This window comes from Poecilia reticulata, linkage group LG3, assembly GCF_000633615.1.
Source record: "Poecilia reticulata strain Guanapo linkage group LG3, Guppy_female_1.0+MT, whole genome shotgun sequence".
NCBI lineage: Eukaryota > Metazoa > Chordata > Actinopteri > Cyprinodontiformes > Poeciliidae > Poecilia > Poecilia reticulata.
The window spans coordinates 29,418,093-29,434,522 of NC_024333.1; the positions used below are offsets into that span (position 1 = coordinate 29,418,093).

At 42.1% G+C, this 16,430-nt stretch overlaps 1 protein-coding gene across 1 annotated transcript in view; it reads right to left on the reverse strand.

Annotated features, from left to right (window-relative positions):
- Window positions 1-14,715, reverse strand: part of gse1b (Gse1 coiled-coil protein b) — a 128,823-nt gene extending 114,108 nt beyond the window's left edge. The window contains exon 1 of the mRNA XM_008405919.2: window positions 14,587-14,715. The gene's annotated coding sequence lies outside the window, so the exon portion shown is untranslated. The remainder of the gene's footprint in view (window positions 1-14,586) is intronic.
- Between the last annotated feature and the right edge of the window lie 1,715 nt (window positions 14,716-16,430).

Sequence of the window (16,430 nt, forward strand, 5' to 3'; positions counted from 1 at the left end):
TGTTTGTGCCCCCCGTGCCTATTCATATGTGGCTCCTCGCTTCTCATTCACACCGCCCGGCCCTCTCCTCATGTCTGAGATGGCAGCAGTGTGGGTAATTAGATCAGAGCTTTTCTTTTGTCTCCATGGAGATGAATCATACAGTCAGGGTGACAGGCTGAGCTTTAGCGCTACGCGGTAACCTAATCAGAACGTTTGAACCCCGGCCAGAGCGGCTGCATAACCTAATAATACGGCCGTGAACCTGCAGTGACCTGCATCCCTGTGCACAGCGTGGCACATAGATAGGGGTGATGAGCGGGTCTGGTTAAACACACCAGGTCACATCCCAGGATGTGTTTGCATGTGTGTGTGTGTGTGTGTGCGTGTGTGTGTGTGGGGGTGTGTTTGCGTGTGTGTGTGTGTGTGTGTGTGTGTGCGTGTGTGTGTGTGTGTATGCGCATGGTTGAGTGTCTGAGCTACAGAGGAGTAGCCCTTCACAGGTGTCCTAATTCATGAGCAATCGCAGCTCATGAATAATTTAAGACAAAATGCAAATGTGATCCTTTGATCATTTACATTCATGTCTAACAGCATTAATTAATCAAACAAACCTTCTCTTTATCCCCAGAGGAGTAAAATAAATAAATTTAAAAAAAAGGAAAAACGCCAGCAGTTTGTGCAGAGCGAGCCTTGTGCACCCGCACTGAGAAGAATGCAGACGGAAAATCTATAAAGGAAATAAACACGTTCAGAAATTATATCATTTAGTCTCATCAGACGAGGCTAAATCTCTGCTGAGAAGGTTAGCATGACAAAACTTTTCACCAACAGCACGAGGTGACAGTAAGTTCTCATTCTGTGGCACGTGTACCTCGTGGCGCTGGTAGTCGTTTGCAGTTGTTGTGTTAAAAATCTGAGAAATTCTTAGCTACAATAAAGAAATGTCAACAAAAACAAGTGAATATTTAGCCTCAACTAGCAAAATATTTAGTTTGAAACTTACATAGTGAAAAATATGAATTTTATGAACGAAAGTCAATTTTTTGTCTCGTGATAGACTAAATAGCTGAACTATTCCTATTAATTTCTGACTGTGACCCTGTATGCTAAGTTTACATAAAAAATAAGAAGAAAACAGATTACATTGTGAAATGTGAGCATAAGCATAACCAGGTGTATGCGGTGATGAAAGACAGCGACACTCTGAATATATGTTAATCTCTTCCAAAATCTAAAACAGACAAAAATACCCCTAAACGCCTTCCAAAGTCAGAACTGCAACTTTACACGTCTGAGCTTCACCAACGTTTAGCCTTGAAATCCAGTAATGCAGATGCAGCTCCAACTGCATGCATCAGCAAACCTCTGAGATTAAGACAGCATGACGCAAAACGTAAAATGAATTCTGTCACCCATTAGAAAGTGAGGCGAGTCTTGGGTAAAGGCTCTGATAGATTATACACAAACACACACAAAATGAGGTGCTGATCACATTTTTATTGCCGTTTTAATATGCTGTTTTTTTCTGAGAGATGGACCTTATAAATTGCCACACTTCAGCCGACCTCTGTTTATAGCGATGGGATCACACAAAGGGAGAGCTCATAAAGACACAAACAGATCTGTTCCACTCCCCCTCCTCCACATCTGTCCATTGTCTCCATGTCTTTCCATTTCCTCATTTTCTCATTTGCTTAAGCTGAAACCCAGCTAACTTCTCTTTCATCCATTCGATAACTCTACAACTTGTAGAGTCCTGGTCTCACTTAAATCCAGACACCAACACACACACACACTGTACCAGCTACTGGAGCTCCCTGCTGGTACCATTCACCTTCGGTCATCAGTTTCTCCTCGGTGACACAGAGCGGCGTGTCTGACTTATGGAGGATATCAACCTCTCTGACATAAAGGGGAAGAGCGAGAGATGCTCACCTCAGGCTTCTTTTAGGACACCTCGTAAAGCTAAATGATAGTTGAGGGGGCTGTGATGCGGAGTGGAGAGAGACGGAAAGGAGGAAAAGTGAGCAGAGGTTGTTAACGTTACACCAGAAGGGAGCCGTAAATAACCGAGATACAGATCTGCAGCATGTGTGTAATGTTTGCATGCGAGGTACTTCTGAGTGTTGATGGGGAGGTTAGAAAGGACAGAGTGGCTGATTGAGTGACTGTTTGTCGTGTGCATACAGTAACTTACATCTGAGCATGGCTGACAATGTGCATTATTTGGAAGCTGATCCAAGCAAGGGATTTATGCTAACAGCCAGTGTCCGAAGTGTCTACCGTAAATAGCTGTGCTGCTCCACTGACACTGCCAAGCTGTCCATAAACCTGTCACCTTGGACACTTTCAGTCACACGGCACAGGAGAGGCCAGGCAACCATTAAACTATCAGTTTACGCGAGGAACGAAACACGGTGTGAGTAAACGTGTTTATAAGAGTCTGAGGCCTGTGATTCATATATTTGTGTGTCACATGGGGATGTTAAGGTCAACCGATCCAAACCAAATCTGAAACCCATGTGAATTGATCAACCAGCCTTAGTTAGACGCAGTTTTTTTGGACAAAATTTAGATACATCTTGTTTTAATGTTTGCATCAGTAAAATCCAACCCATTGTTGTTGTGACTGATGAAAATTACATTTGTGAATGGACCTCCTATTTGACTCTTCTTCTGCTTTTATTCCCGACTTTTATTACTTCTTACTCTCAGTAGTAATTCTGTTTGGGGAAAAAATGGAGTATATTTCCTAAAATAAAAACTTTTTAATACGCCACAAGTCCAGTTTAGTTATTTCTCAACTGAATCATGCAGATCAAGGATCACACATAAGAAACAGCTTGTTGTTTAGCATGTGGGTTAATGTGCTAAATTCCCATACAGTTTGCAGTAACAGACTCTCATTATTTTGGTCTCATTGGGTTTAAATTCTTGCTCCGCCTAAACAATGTTGATAGCATAATTGTTATTTTAACAATGAGTTACTTACTGCCTCCCCTGAAGGTCACCGAATTTTCATTTTCCCCATTTATGACCATTTATAAACACCCCTCTTTATAAGATTATTTTTAATGAATGAGGAAATATACTTTCCTGTTCTTTGTTCAGAGCCAATAAGCATATTTTTGATATTCCTCTAATGGAATTACAATTCCAATTTTATTGATTAAAGGATTTTTTTCTCTTCTTAATAGTTATCCTGTTTAATTAACGTTTTTTGCTAATTATTCCAATATAATATCACATTGCATCAAATAGGCCACAAAGAAAAACCGGCCCACAGTCATCCTGCAGATCTCAATGCTCTGCAGGAGGAGTGAGGGTGGGGTTCTGCCGGCACCCCTACATATTCATGTGGTGCTGAAAACGGACAGGTTGACACCACTTGCTGTTCTCTACTACAGTAAACAGATGCAGTACTCTAATTTATGTGAAGGCCTTTGACGTGTGGTCTTGCACAGACACGTTAGCTGACAAGGATGAGCATCCAGAGGTGCTTCAGAATGAGGTCAAGGAGACAGTTGAACTGAGGAGAGGATCAATAGAGCCCTGAGTGTTTGCGCACCTCTTGCCTCCCTCCCACGTTTTCTTTGGCCTTTTGACATCACTCCATCTACGTACAGTATTTCTCTCCTCCTCTTCCCCGTGTAACGCACGAACAGTGCCGCTACGAGAACTCGCACACCGCACAGCATCCTTGCCTCGTGGTGTAGCTGTGAGCGTGCGTCTGGATGAGTTGCAGGAGTTGTGTTTGGAGACTCCCACTCAATGACACCCTACCAGCAAAAGGCAAGGCAGTGATAGGCAGATGAAATGGGAACAAGGCAGTGACAGAACGACGAGCCGCAGAAAGACAGAGAGAACATGTAAGGGACAAAATGCTTTCTTCCCCGGTTGGGAGCATCTCATTTTTTCTCATTAGGGGAACTCATCTAAGCTCAGAGGATAAAAGGAGGACTGATAGCCGGCATTTCTCTCCCTCTGTCCCTCATCTCCCTCTTTTTCTCCCACTGTGCACATGCCACCTAATTAATTACACCCCACCATAGCAATACTACAACAACCACTGCCGACTAATTAACAGCACGCCTCAATCATGACCCCTCTTTAAGGCTTTTGGAGGTGTGCGTGCGTGCGTGAGTGTGTGCGAGGGACAAATGGAAGAGGAGTTAATGCGTGTGCTAAGTGGTGGAGGAAAAAGAAAAGAGGAGGTGTGTGTGGGGGGGTAGAAATACAGCTAATAAGGAGAGTTGAGAGGAGCGATGCTAAGGACGACTGCAGAAATGAGAAGACAACCATGTGACAGACAGATGCTTGAACGGAGGGAGTAGAAACACGGGAGACGGGAGCTTTTTCTATCTGCTGGACCAGCTGGACTTTATCAGCCAGACTACAGAGACAAGCTCACTGAGAAAACTAAACGTTTCCTTCCACTGCCCAAAGCTACACTTCCTAGAAAAATGTACCAGGTGAGGAACAGACAAGGTATTTCCTGTGCGCTACACTGGTGCAAAATCATCTGCTATAATTAAACGTACTTACATAATGATATTTTTAGCGGCTTTATTGTAGCTCTTAATAAAGAGAGGCGTGTTGCTCTGTAGGATGCTAGCTTTCACCGTTGCCGAACAGCAGGAATGGAAGAAAAATTCTTGAATCCTGAACGGGCCAAAATCCCGTTCAGGATTTTCTTCACGTGCTCTGAGATCACAGTCCAAAACCATGAATGTTAAAAATAATCTGGGCCTGGTTCAGTGGGACACAAAACATATAGTGTGTTTTTGTCAATAGCAGTAGAGAACTGCTCTCTCTTCATATTAACAATACAGTCAGAGCTTTTAATCTTTAGATGCTCTATTACAGCAGGAAGAATGTCATCTATGCAAAGAGATGCAAAAATCGAAGGTTAAAAATCAGTTTCCAAATTATAATTGGTCAAAAAGTCCCTGAAAACAAACTGGTCAGGCACCTTTTCCCCCCATGTGCATTAAATTTATCACAACTAAGAACTTCTATCAGTTTCAGCTGAAAAAGTACATTTCGTACTACTACTCTTGATAAAATCTTGTTGAACTTTTTTATTTTTCTTAAATCAGTTTCATGCATTGAAAAAAAACAAAAAAAAAACATCGGCAGCAATCTGAACTAAAACAGGCAGGTCAGAGCTCAAAGAAAATCAGAAACCAGTCAGGAAAAGACGAATGGGTGCATCTCTGATATGAACATGCTTTGCTCCATTCCTGTCCTTTATCTTGATCTCAGTGTTTGGGGGGTGGGGGAAATCCAAAATCATTGAGAGTTTCTTCCCAGAAACGTCATTGCCAATCCTTTTTTACTCCTCAAGAGCCTGGCCAGGCCTCAGCTGGGCCAGGCTTGTGGGCTTCTACCACCTCAAACACACTCACACTGATTGTATCACAGCGGAAAATGGAGTGAGCCAGACCCTAGGAAAACACACACGGGCTGTACAAACTGCAAATCATGTACACCACATGCAAAATCATCCCTGCATTTGGCCTGGGTGGAGGAGAAATACAGAGCGAGACAGAGAGATAATTTGTTTAGTGCATATGATCTCATTACTGTTAGGGTCATAACATTGTTCACCCACGTCACAAACAAGCCGTGTTGAAGCCTAAAGGACCAATTATAGCATTAATAGTGCTTGACGCTCGGTCCTGCGCATGCACCCCCCCGACCCCAACACACACATCACACCTGTGTGTGTGTTCCTGTGGATCTGTACATGGCTGATTTTTGTGTAATCTTGTCACAAAACACTTAGAAAAGACACACAAACCAGGACAATTACGTTTTTTTTTATTGTGAAGGCCTCACTTTCGCTTGTAAAATTTCAATCATTTTTTTCTCTAAAATGTTAAGAGACTAAAGTTTTTATGTTTTTTTTTTTACTTTCTAAATAAAACATTTACTTTTTTTTCCAAGGGCCTTGTAGATTTTGCAACTGAGATCAGTTGAGATTAAATTCAAAGGTTGAAATCTGTCCTGTTTCACTTATATAATCCAAATCAAGTGCAAAGGCAGCATGTATTCTGCTGAAGCGCCGAAGTACAGAAAACTGACAGCTTCTCTTTACTTTTTTTGCACTTTTTTTGAACTTTTCCGACATACCAACTGGATCCACTCCATTTATCTGATTTGTTAAAGCTTCAAAATGACAGGTAAAGACAGATGGTCTATGTAATCACATGCTAAGAGATATCTGAAGGTGATGGCTCTTTTCCAAAACATTTCCAACAACATTCTGGATGGTTCAGTGTAAAAAAAAAAAAAAAAAAAAACATCTGCCGTGTCAGATTAGTTAAGAAAGACGTCTGTTTCTATAAAATACATAATGTCTATGAGACAATTGAATGATTTTGTTAAGTCTGCATTAAACCCAATGATCAAAATGTGATAATTCATGCTCCAAGAAGTCTGAGTGAAAAAAAGCCCTTTTCTCACACCAAATTCTTTCTAAATTAGTTTAGTTAAATCACACAGTTTTACTTTCTACTTGAAATGAATGTTCTGTTCAGAGTGAAATTTGAAACGCAAACAGTGATTTACAAAAGCATTCATAACTCTCGACCTTTCTCTCATCTCATCATGTTACAAGCAAAGAGTCAAATATATTTCATTGGAAATACATACAACTATGAAGTTAAAAGGAAAGTGATGAATTTTTTTTTTTTTTACACAAATTTAAATATGGACTGCATCATGAAAACCAAGTCACACACCCAACAGGTCAGAGATAAAGATGGAGGGATGGTGAAGTTTCAAGAAGGGCGAGGTAAAAAAAATAAAAAAAATGTTTCAAGAAAACTGTTAGAGGCTGCAAAAGACTTTAGGCTGAGGCAGAGATAGGGAGGCGCTAGTGAGTAAGTAGAAAATGTGTTCAACAAGGTAAAGAAAAGTTTCAGCAGCATTATTTACATTTAATTATGCTCAACTGGGGCTGGACGACATGGCTGAAAAATGCATCCTAAAATAAGCTGCTGTACTCATTTTCTTCTTTCACAACACGCTGTTTTTATTTTTAAGCATGAGGCAACTGCAGCCAAGCCTTAAACTGCTGCTGCGCAAGTTACTCAAAAAGTTGTTGCTAGGTAACCAAAGAGTCAGCAAGTGAGTTGTTGGTAGGTAACCAAAGAGAGAGTGAGTTATTACTCAATACCAAACCGTAGCTGGCTGTGAGAGGTTGAGCTGCTACAACCTTTCCTCTGCCTACATCTCCCAGAATGCTGTGCAGTTCAGTGAAATTAGTGAAAATCCCATGGTATGTATTATATATTGACATTGATCACATGTCTATTGTGATACATGTTGATATTGATTTATTGGCCAGCCCTATGCTAAATTGGCAAATAAAGTAAAAAAACAACAACATACTTTTGAAAGTTTTAAAATATATGCCAATGTGATAATTATAAAACATAGCTCCTCAATATTCTTGCAATGCATAAGTTATACAATTATTAGTGAAAAGAAACATAATTAATAAATAAAAATGTGTAGACACCAACAAGATGACGCATGAAGAGAAGAAGAAAGCGAGAGCGAAACTGAAAGTGCTGTTAATGGGCCGACTGCAGAGGAGAAAGGCTGCGTTAGTTGTCAGCCATTAACATGGACAGGACTAAATTATTCACAGCGCTCTGTCACCTTACACAAGCCCGGGCTAACATGAACCAAAGAGAGCCGTATGTGCACGTGTGTGTGTGCGTGCGTGCGTGCGTGTGAGTGCGAGAATGCGTGTGTGAATGAAAGCCGGCTGGTAGAAGAAGGCTCCCCCTTTGGGTCTCAGCATTGCCATCCTGTGGCAACAACAAGAAAGACAATGCGAAAGCTTTCTCACACAAGAAAATGGGTTTAAACCTGTCTGGAGAACGGCGGCATGCAAATAGCATGTGAGCTGTTACCTATAAAAGCTGTGTGAGGGTGCAACGAGCATTCACAATAAGACAAACAAGGACGTACAGTGAGCACACGGCTTTGAAATAAAAGAAAGAACTGTTTTGTGTAGAGGAAGCTGATTTCCATGTGACCTGCTGCTTTACGAGGGAACACGAGCTGGTGTTAGGAGGAGCAGCTGGACAAACAATGCAGGCTCACCTGGGGTCATTTACATGGATCGCCTGCAAGTCTGTGCCTCTCTGCGCTTCGGTGTGTGCTTGTTACAAACAGACAAGTGTCTCCTGTTGCTGCTTCTCTTCATCACCATCCTGAAAGTGCCGTTGGCAAGGAAACCAGAGAGCTACAGGGGCATGAGACACAAGTCAAGGAGTGCAATGTCGAGTAAGAGCAGGACAAAATGGGGAAGAAAAGACAGAGAAATGAGAGAGTAAAAATGAAAGCGCAGAGTCCTGGAAGAGAGTGGCGGTGGGAGGTCAGGCAATGGAGGGAGATGGAGGAGGGAGTTAAAGAGGGGAGGCAAAGAGCATGTGACAGCGCGACCCATGCCTCCCTGCTGACAAGCTTTATTACAGTCCCACCTGCAGAGAGACACCAAAAAGCACTTAGTCTCGGCTGAGTTGCCTGACGGTGGAGGACGGTTTAAAGGGAGGCGAAGGAGAGAGGGATACAGAAGCAGCAAGACAAGGATGAGGAGGTGACAGGGAGGCTGGAGGGGAAGAAGAAATGAAGTCACGAGGGTGAGGGCAGCAAGACAGGTGGAAAGGAAGAAAACCTGACGGTAGCGCCCAAAAGAAGCACCAGACAAAATTAATCCACCCTTGTAAGACGTAGAAAGAGTGTGTAGCTAATCTATATGATGGACAACATCACAACAACATAAAACTGGCTCATTTTCCTCTATCTGCCGTGACGTAATTTGCTGCAAGCTACAAGCTCTGAAGCAGTAACCCTGCTAAAACACCTGTTTCCTGGTGAAAGGGGTGTCAAAGGTCAGAGTCGGGAGGTTTCTCTGACTGCTTGCGTCTGACAAAGTTCCTGCTGAGACGAGTCTCCAGCCTGAACTCGGTGTTAAACGCTGAGCGATGAAGTCAGACCGAGGCTCGATAAAGCCTAAATTAAATATTTAAGCAGGAATTTAAGATACATTTTGTGTTAAATACTTTTAAAAATGACATGCTGACTTTTGTTAGAGCTGCATAAATATCTATATATAAGCAAATCACCTTACCTGGCTTGAAGGTTTGTCCTTGTGGAGGAACAGTGATCTGGAAAAAGATACGAGTATCTAGCCAATTACATTAAGTATGTTTATAAGTGAAATTCTTCATTTTGATGGCCGAAAACCAAACAGAGGCCCTTTCCTTGTTTGTTCTTTACTTCTCTCCTCCAAATAGCTTTTACTGGAGATTAATTTAGAAACAAGTTCCTCTGGCTATGGTTCATTGAGCTTTTTGTTGGTGTTTGCTTAATACAGACTGTGATATATGGTTTAGCCAATCACCTGTAAAACAGCTTCTCGAGACACTTTCCAATAGCATGTTTCCCAGATGGTTCCGAGTAAAAAACATCTGGCACATCAGGTTAGGTGTGATCACCCCCAGCACTAATTGGTCTCAGTACAATTACGTAGAGTTTCTCTGTGCAGTTGAGTGGTAAGTTGTTCTAAGTTATCTCTCAAATAATTTGCTGCAATTTCCCATCACGATGCCAAGAGCTGTGCAGAAGCCGAAACTAGATACTGCAAGTCATTTATTTTTTGTTTTTCTGGGTGGCTGATCGTGATTTTGACCTCATATTTTGGGTCATTTGACAGATGTAACACTTATGAGTTCATAAGGTAGACCTCATGCAATGAACACTGAACACTGTCCTAAAATACGTGGTTTGCTTTCGTCAAACAAAAACTCTCTCTGAAATACTTTCTCCTGTCACCGTTTACTGCAATTTATGCAAAGTGTGAGGAGGAAATAATTAAGGGGACGAAATGATGAAGGGTTTATTACTTCCTGAATGCAGACAGCTCGCATCTATTAGCCAGCCTGCTGATGTATCTGGTGATGAGCTATGGCCAAGTAATGATATGCTCCGCTGGCCGTGAATCTATAGGTCTCCGCGTATAAGCGTACTGTCCCAGGCTCCAAGGCTCGAACCAAAGTCGCTAAATCAAACTCATGTGGACGTAAGATGAGAGAAAGTGATAGGAGTCGAGAGGGAGAGAAAGAGATAGACCTGAAGCGGAGGGAGCGGGGTTAATAGTCTGTTTCGTAGCCTTTCAGGGAGAGGAATGTGTTGGAGAGGGGACAAATCAACCAGGAGTGACTGCACAATAAGGTCAGTGTGACCATAAGAGAATCCCCAACTTGAATGCTAGACTAGCAAACACACACACACACGCACACACACACACACACACACACACACACACACACACACACACACGCACGCACACGCACGCACACAAACAAACACATAAAACACAAACAAAGTCAGTGATTGAGTCAAGGCATAAGCCCATGCCCACCCCGTGAGTGGCTAATAACCGTGGCACAGAGCCAAACCCACTGTCTCCTGACTAACTCCCACATGCCCGCCCGGACTGGCGCCACGCTGCAGAACAGAGGTCTGCTTTTCGAAAATCCTGTGATCGGTGCATTACTGACTTACTCAAACAGATAAGTGAAGACACAGCCACACAGGCCATGCAGCCCTCCTGCCACTCAAAGAAAATCAACTCGGTAAAAGACAACGGGGACGCTGTTAATTAATATCCGCTCGTCGGGGGCTGCGGCTAAAACTTGTCACGAAAAGGTGATCACCTACGCGCATGCTCCGCTAGTTTGGGAAATAGAGGGCAGCAAGGTTATGCTGAGCCAAGTGTGGTGATGCCAAGAGGCTCAGTATGTTCTTCAGCTGCATTTTAATCACTCACACACGCACACACACACACAAAAAAAAGGCTCCTCCATCTGCTGCGCTTCAGAAAGCTGACGCAGGCACGTCACTGTCACCGGAAGCTAACCCGCCCTTCCCCACTTCCCCACTGATGGGGACAAAAGTAAAGACGAAAAAGAAGGAAGCAGAGGAAGGGGATCAAGCAGTGGCATTCCACACTGTGCGTCTTCAGTCATCCTTTAGTCTTATCCCAAAAAAGTCCACTTCCCTGCATTCACAGTCCATGGATCTTGAGCCCATTTTTCAATAAATCCACTTGCTGCTCTGCTCTAAACCCAACAGATAAAATAAGTCTTACATGTGCGCTGCATGTTTTCTGGAGCATCACTAAACTTGCCAATTTCCAAGCCCCTCCTCTTTTTAAACATTTTTACCAAAACTCCTAAATCAACAGAGACCACCCCTCGTCCCAGACGTGGGATGCCAAACATTATGAAACCTTCTCTGCCTGCCTCAGGCTTCAGCCGTACCCTTTCTTCAGCGGTTTTCCAGGCTCCCGCAGAGGATAATTGCAATTGTATCGAACTGGCCAGCGTCCAAGTGATTAACATTGCCAAGTCTGCCAAGTCCAGCTGTGCTGCAACAATCAAAACACACTCAGGACAATCACATCATGGCCATGTGTGATCTCTCTGCCAGGCCACACTTACACCACAAGCATATCAAAAACATTGATATGTCTAAATGTGAGGATGAAGGTATGCGTGTCAAGGCAGATAAAGAACTTCAGAACGGTACAGTTTTCCTAACCATATATATATATATTTTTTATAATGTACCCTGAACGGCGATTTTATTAGTACCAAGTTGGACCGCCTTTCTTCTGCCCACTTGTTTGGCATTGAGTTTACAAATTGTTGGACATATTCCTCTGAGATTTTGGTCTATATTCAAATGACAGCATCATGCATTTACATCGGATTTGTTTGTGGCATGGTCCTTTACGCAGGCCTCCTGTTCAACATTAAGCAAATGGTGCGCAATTTAATTCTGACCTGTGGGCCACTGGAGAACAGTGAGCTCATTATCATGGTCAATAAACCAGTGGTCCTGCTGTCATCTACACAGCTACATCGCTCCTTTGAAAACAACCAATCAGGGCCAGGGGGAGGGCCTTAGCTCTGTCAATCACCACTGTATCTGCACTGTTCACAACCTCCCACTTTCTGCTTTCTGCTATGCAACAGCTTTTCCCTGTTAGTAGAGCCTAACTGCTCAAGCCAGTTAGCCTGGTCACCGATGTCAGCAGATAAACAGTTTCCCTGGAACAGGAAGTCGTTTCTCTGCCATTAGTACAAGGTTGACTGACGCTCCTCTGATTGGTTGTTCATGTTTGGGAGCAGTGCATGTCTTCAAACGGCAACTGTAGCATGGGGAGGAGCTTGACGTTTTAACGGATTACTTGCTCCTATTATTACCGTCACGAGTCACGAGACGATGACAATATTAACAAATATGTAACAAGTTACATGCTGCACCTTTAACAAAGTGAGTCACTGCCATTTTGGCTAATTCACTATTTATTTTTAGTAATTTATAGTAATTCATAACATTCATAAAGTAATTTATAAATGTGTGGTTGGTAAAGACCAGGTTTAGTTCACAGTGAACAAAACGTGCAGAGATGGGATTTTGGTTTAAACCTTCTGAAGTGATGTTCAGCACATCCGTTTGCTGCAGCTCCATCGTGCAAAACTCTCACAAATTACTGTGACATGTCAGATCATTTAAGCCAACTTTGTTTGTTTAATTAATTTATTTATTTTTTAAACATACATGATATGGTAAGCAACAAACATAATTTCTATAGATTCAGTTTTCGCAGACTAAATCATATAAAACTATGCCTCTTGGATTCTTTATCTCTCTATTCCACTTCGTAAACGCCACAGTCATGCGTTATGCCATGTTTCTCGCCTGAGCGGGGGAAATGGTCCGTGTCATGTCGGTGGGAGCTGCAGCGAAACACTCATGATGGAGAACACTTAAATAACTCATGAAAACCCCATTTCAAACCGGCAATGAACCACTGAGAGGATCGTTCAGTGTTATGCCTGTGTGTCTGTTTATTGTGGGGTGGCCCCTTTGTCATGACTGTTTAATCAAGCACCTTGTGGTTGTGCAAGAGTGTCCCTATGTGTGTGTGTGTGTGTGTGTGTGCGTGTGTGTGTGTGTGTCAGTACATGTGAGGGATCCGTTGAAAAGGGAGCTTGAGATGAGTTTCTGTAAATGACAGGGGGGCCCTCATGGCTAAACAGAAATAGCCTTAGAGAAAAGGGAAAATGAGGCCTGAGCATGAGAGCRACGAGCAAAAGAGTTGAAGCAGCAAAGTGAAAAGCAAACGGTGGAGAGAATAAATTTAAACTTCACACAAAAGAGAGAGAGACAAAGAGACAGCGACCAAAAAGTCATCCAGCAACACTGATGTGAGGAGACAGACATCATTCTTTTCACTCTTAAAATCCACAGCACAGACAGACTCCTCCTTTATGCACGCGTGTATGAAGTACAAAGTAGCGAGTTTGTGACCAAGAGGATGGGAAGAAGCATCACAAGAAGGTTCACACTACCTAAATCTGATATACATTTTAAATAAAGCATTGTTAACAGTTTAACCTGTAATCTTTTCCTGATCTTTAACGTTTAGCTGATCAAAAGCAGAGGATGTGTTGCGTTTTTTTTTTCCTGTATGCGTTGTGGTTGGTTTTGCAGATTTGAATTAGTAATAATTTAGAGCAGTTGCTGCTTAACAATGCAGTCAAAGGCTGGCTAAACAAGCAGGAGCACCAGATATTTGCAAAGCAAACTAGAGGCAAATCCCTACTGTCTCATCCGGAGTCAGAGTGGAGATAAGATATGTGTCGACGTATTGAGTTAACATAGTTTGTTTGAGGAAGTGCAGATATTGTGGAACTATACAGAGGTGATGGGACATGGCTAAACAGATGTACAGAGCTGACACATCAGCACATGTCTAGGAGACGGCCTCAAAACTATTAATTGTAACTTTTTGAGTTGCTTCATCTCTCTGGGGACTCGCAATTTCTTGAGCTTCCATAGCAGTCGGGTCAAAAAAGTGCTAACTGATGGGAGTGACTTTTTGTGTGTGTGTGTGTGCGTGTGTGTGTGTGACTCATTGTAGTAGTTAAAACTAAACTTCCTCTGCATGTTCTGCAGAGAAGTGTGTTTTAAAGTCATGGCAACAAAATACAAACAGGTTCCAGCAACACAGCATTAAACACTTAAAGTGAGAACACGCTGCTTCTGGCTGGTAACAAACAGCAAATGTTAATGTATCTGCTGTGGGCCGTTGATCTTAGGTCATCTCAGTGGTATGCAGTGAGGGAAGCAAAATGAACGGATAACATGCAAACTAGCAGATTCTGCAAATCTGACCAAAAAAAAAGGAATGCACATTTACCACCAATCTGCTTGAGCAATTAATAAAATCTCAAAGGCTATCTACTCAAACTGAGGTTTCTGCAGAAAAGAAGCTGGAATATTCTCGTTTTAGAACCAGGACTGAACAATGCTAAGTCGACAGGGATCGCAACTTAAAATAACTTTCTCTGATAGGATGTGCAAATGTCAACACTGAGTGGAAAATGTTTAATTCATTTTGTAAAAAACGTAACAGAAAACAGACCAAACATCCAGTTCATGTAAAAAGAGAAATGAATATGGTCGAATTTAGGAAGAAAGGAGGTCATTTGTGGCTTTAGCACTTACTGGGAAGTGGAGCGTCTCCTCTCTCTGGCGCTAAGGTCGCAGGGCATGAAGGAGTGTGATCCCGCGCAGGTCGTGAAGGCCTTGAGTCTGCCTCTTTAGTGGCTCCAGTGCTACTTGAAACCAAAGCACTGGCCTGAAAAAATATAAAAATAAAGACACATAATTAAAGGTTATTTTGTGCAAAAATAAAACATAAAAAATTACCTGTTTGCGCAAAATATCAATTGCTAAGTCTTACGTCCAAAGTTTGTTTCTAGCCACATTAATGAAAGTGTGATCGGTGGCCACAAATTCTTTTCTGCAGCACTGATTTATTTAGTCCATTTTTGTCGCACATACATGTGTCTGATCATCAACCAAATGTTTATGGAAAACAAATCTAACCTAAATGAATACAAAAAGCTTTTTTAATATAATAATAATGTAATAAAAAGTTATCCAAACTAACCACACCCGAATTTAAAAAGTTACTAAACCTATTAACTGGTTGTGTCACGCTTGGCATCAACAGTTCATGCCAAGCGTCAACTGTTGATAAAAAGTTTCAGAATATTTTCTAAGCTAAAGTTTATCTAGATGGTTTTATGGCAAAGATAAATATGGACCTCCGTGTTCTTTTTACTCTGCAACAGTCCTTGCCCTGGATCTCTTCCATCTCTGCCATTTTGCCCATTTTCTTTTTTCATGTTGACTCATAAATGCTGACCTCAGTTGAGGCAGGTGAGGTCCACAGTGCTTTAGTTGTTACTCTGGGTTGTTCTGTGGCCTCCTGTGTTCTTTGAGTAATTCTGGTAGGCTCGCCACTCCTGGCAAAGTTCAGCTGTTCCATGTTTTCTTCATTTAAGGAAAATGACTCTAGCAGTGGTTTGCTGGAGCCTAAAAGCCTTAAAAATTACTCTGAAACCCTTTTTTGACTAATGGATGTCAATTTAGGCCTTGGTGTTGCTGTGAGACTGAAGCAAAAAATCTGGACAATCAGAGTCATTTCATGATTATATTATTATATTTATAGTATATTATACTTTTCCACATGAATGTGGGTTAGTTTGGATGGCTGTTTAGTTTCATAAATGAAATCATCACAGCTTTTTGTCTATGATATTAAACTGTGTCACGCTTAAGTGCGACAAACTCAACGTGTAATGGGACGAATGACTTTCATGGCACTGTAAATGGACAAAAATTGAGCATAAATTACCCAAGAGGACAGAAAGTAATGCAAGCTATCAGCAGTATTAAAAGAAATTAGTTCAAAATGCAACCCCTTCACTAAATAACCCGATTGGGATTCTGTGATTTTCAAGCATTATTGGGGCTGAAAAAGCAAAGCCAGCAAAAAAGGAAAAAAAAAAATCTCTCACCATAAATAGAGCCTGATGTTGCAAATATAGCCATTAATTGCAGATTTGTTTTGTCAGCGGTGCAACCATTTTTAGCTACTGTCACAGCACTCTGATTCCTGCTATAAAAAGACAACAACTGAAGAGGGGGGGATGCAGCTCCAGGTGAAAAAGTGGCCCTTCCCTGAAGTGACAGAGCTGCAAAACAGTCAGACAGACAGAATCAAAGATGGAGAGAGACACTGAGAGAATGGCTTCGCCTGACAGAACCAGTCGTTTTGGATGTGCTCTACTCCACAACAGAAAGAGGGAAGTGGGATGAGACTTCACGACAGAGACAAGCTGACCATGAAAAGCAGAGGCAAAAGCAGAGGGTGGCTGTCAAGATGGAGAGAGAGGAGTGGGGTAGATTAAAAAAAAAAACAAGAGAGAAAAGTCTGTGATGGCTCCCTCCACTGACGATCAGCAGAGAGACAGGCAGGGGAGGTGCATCATATCTTAAGA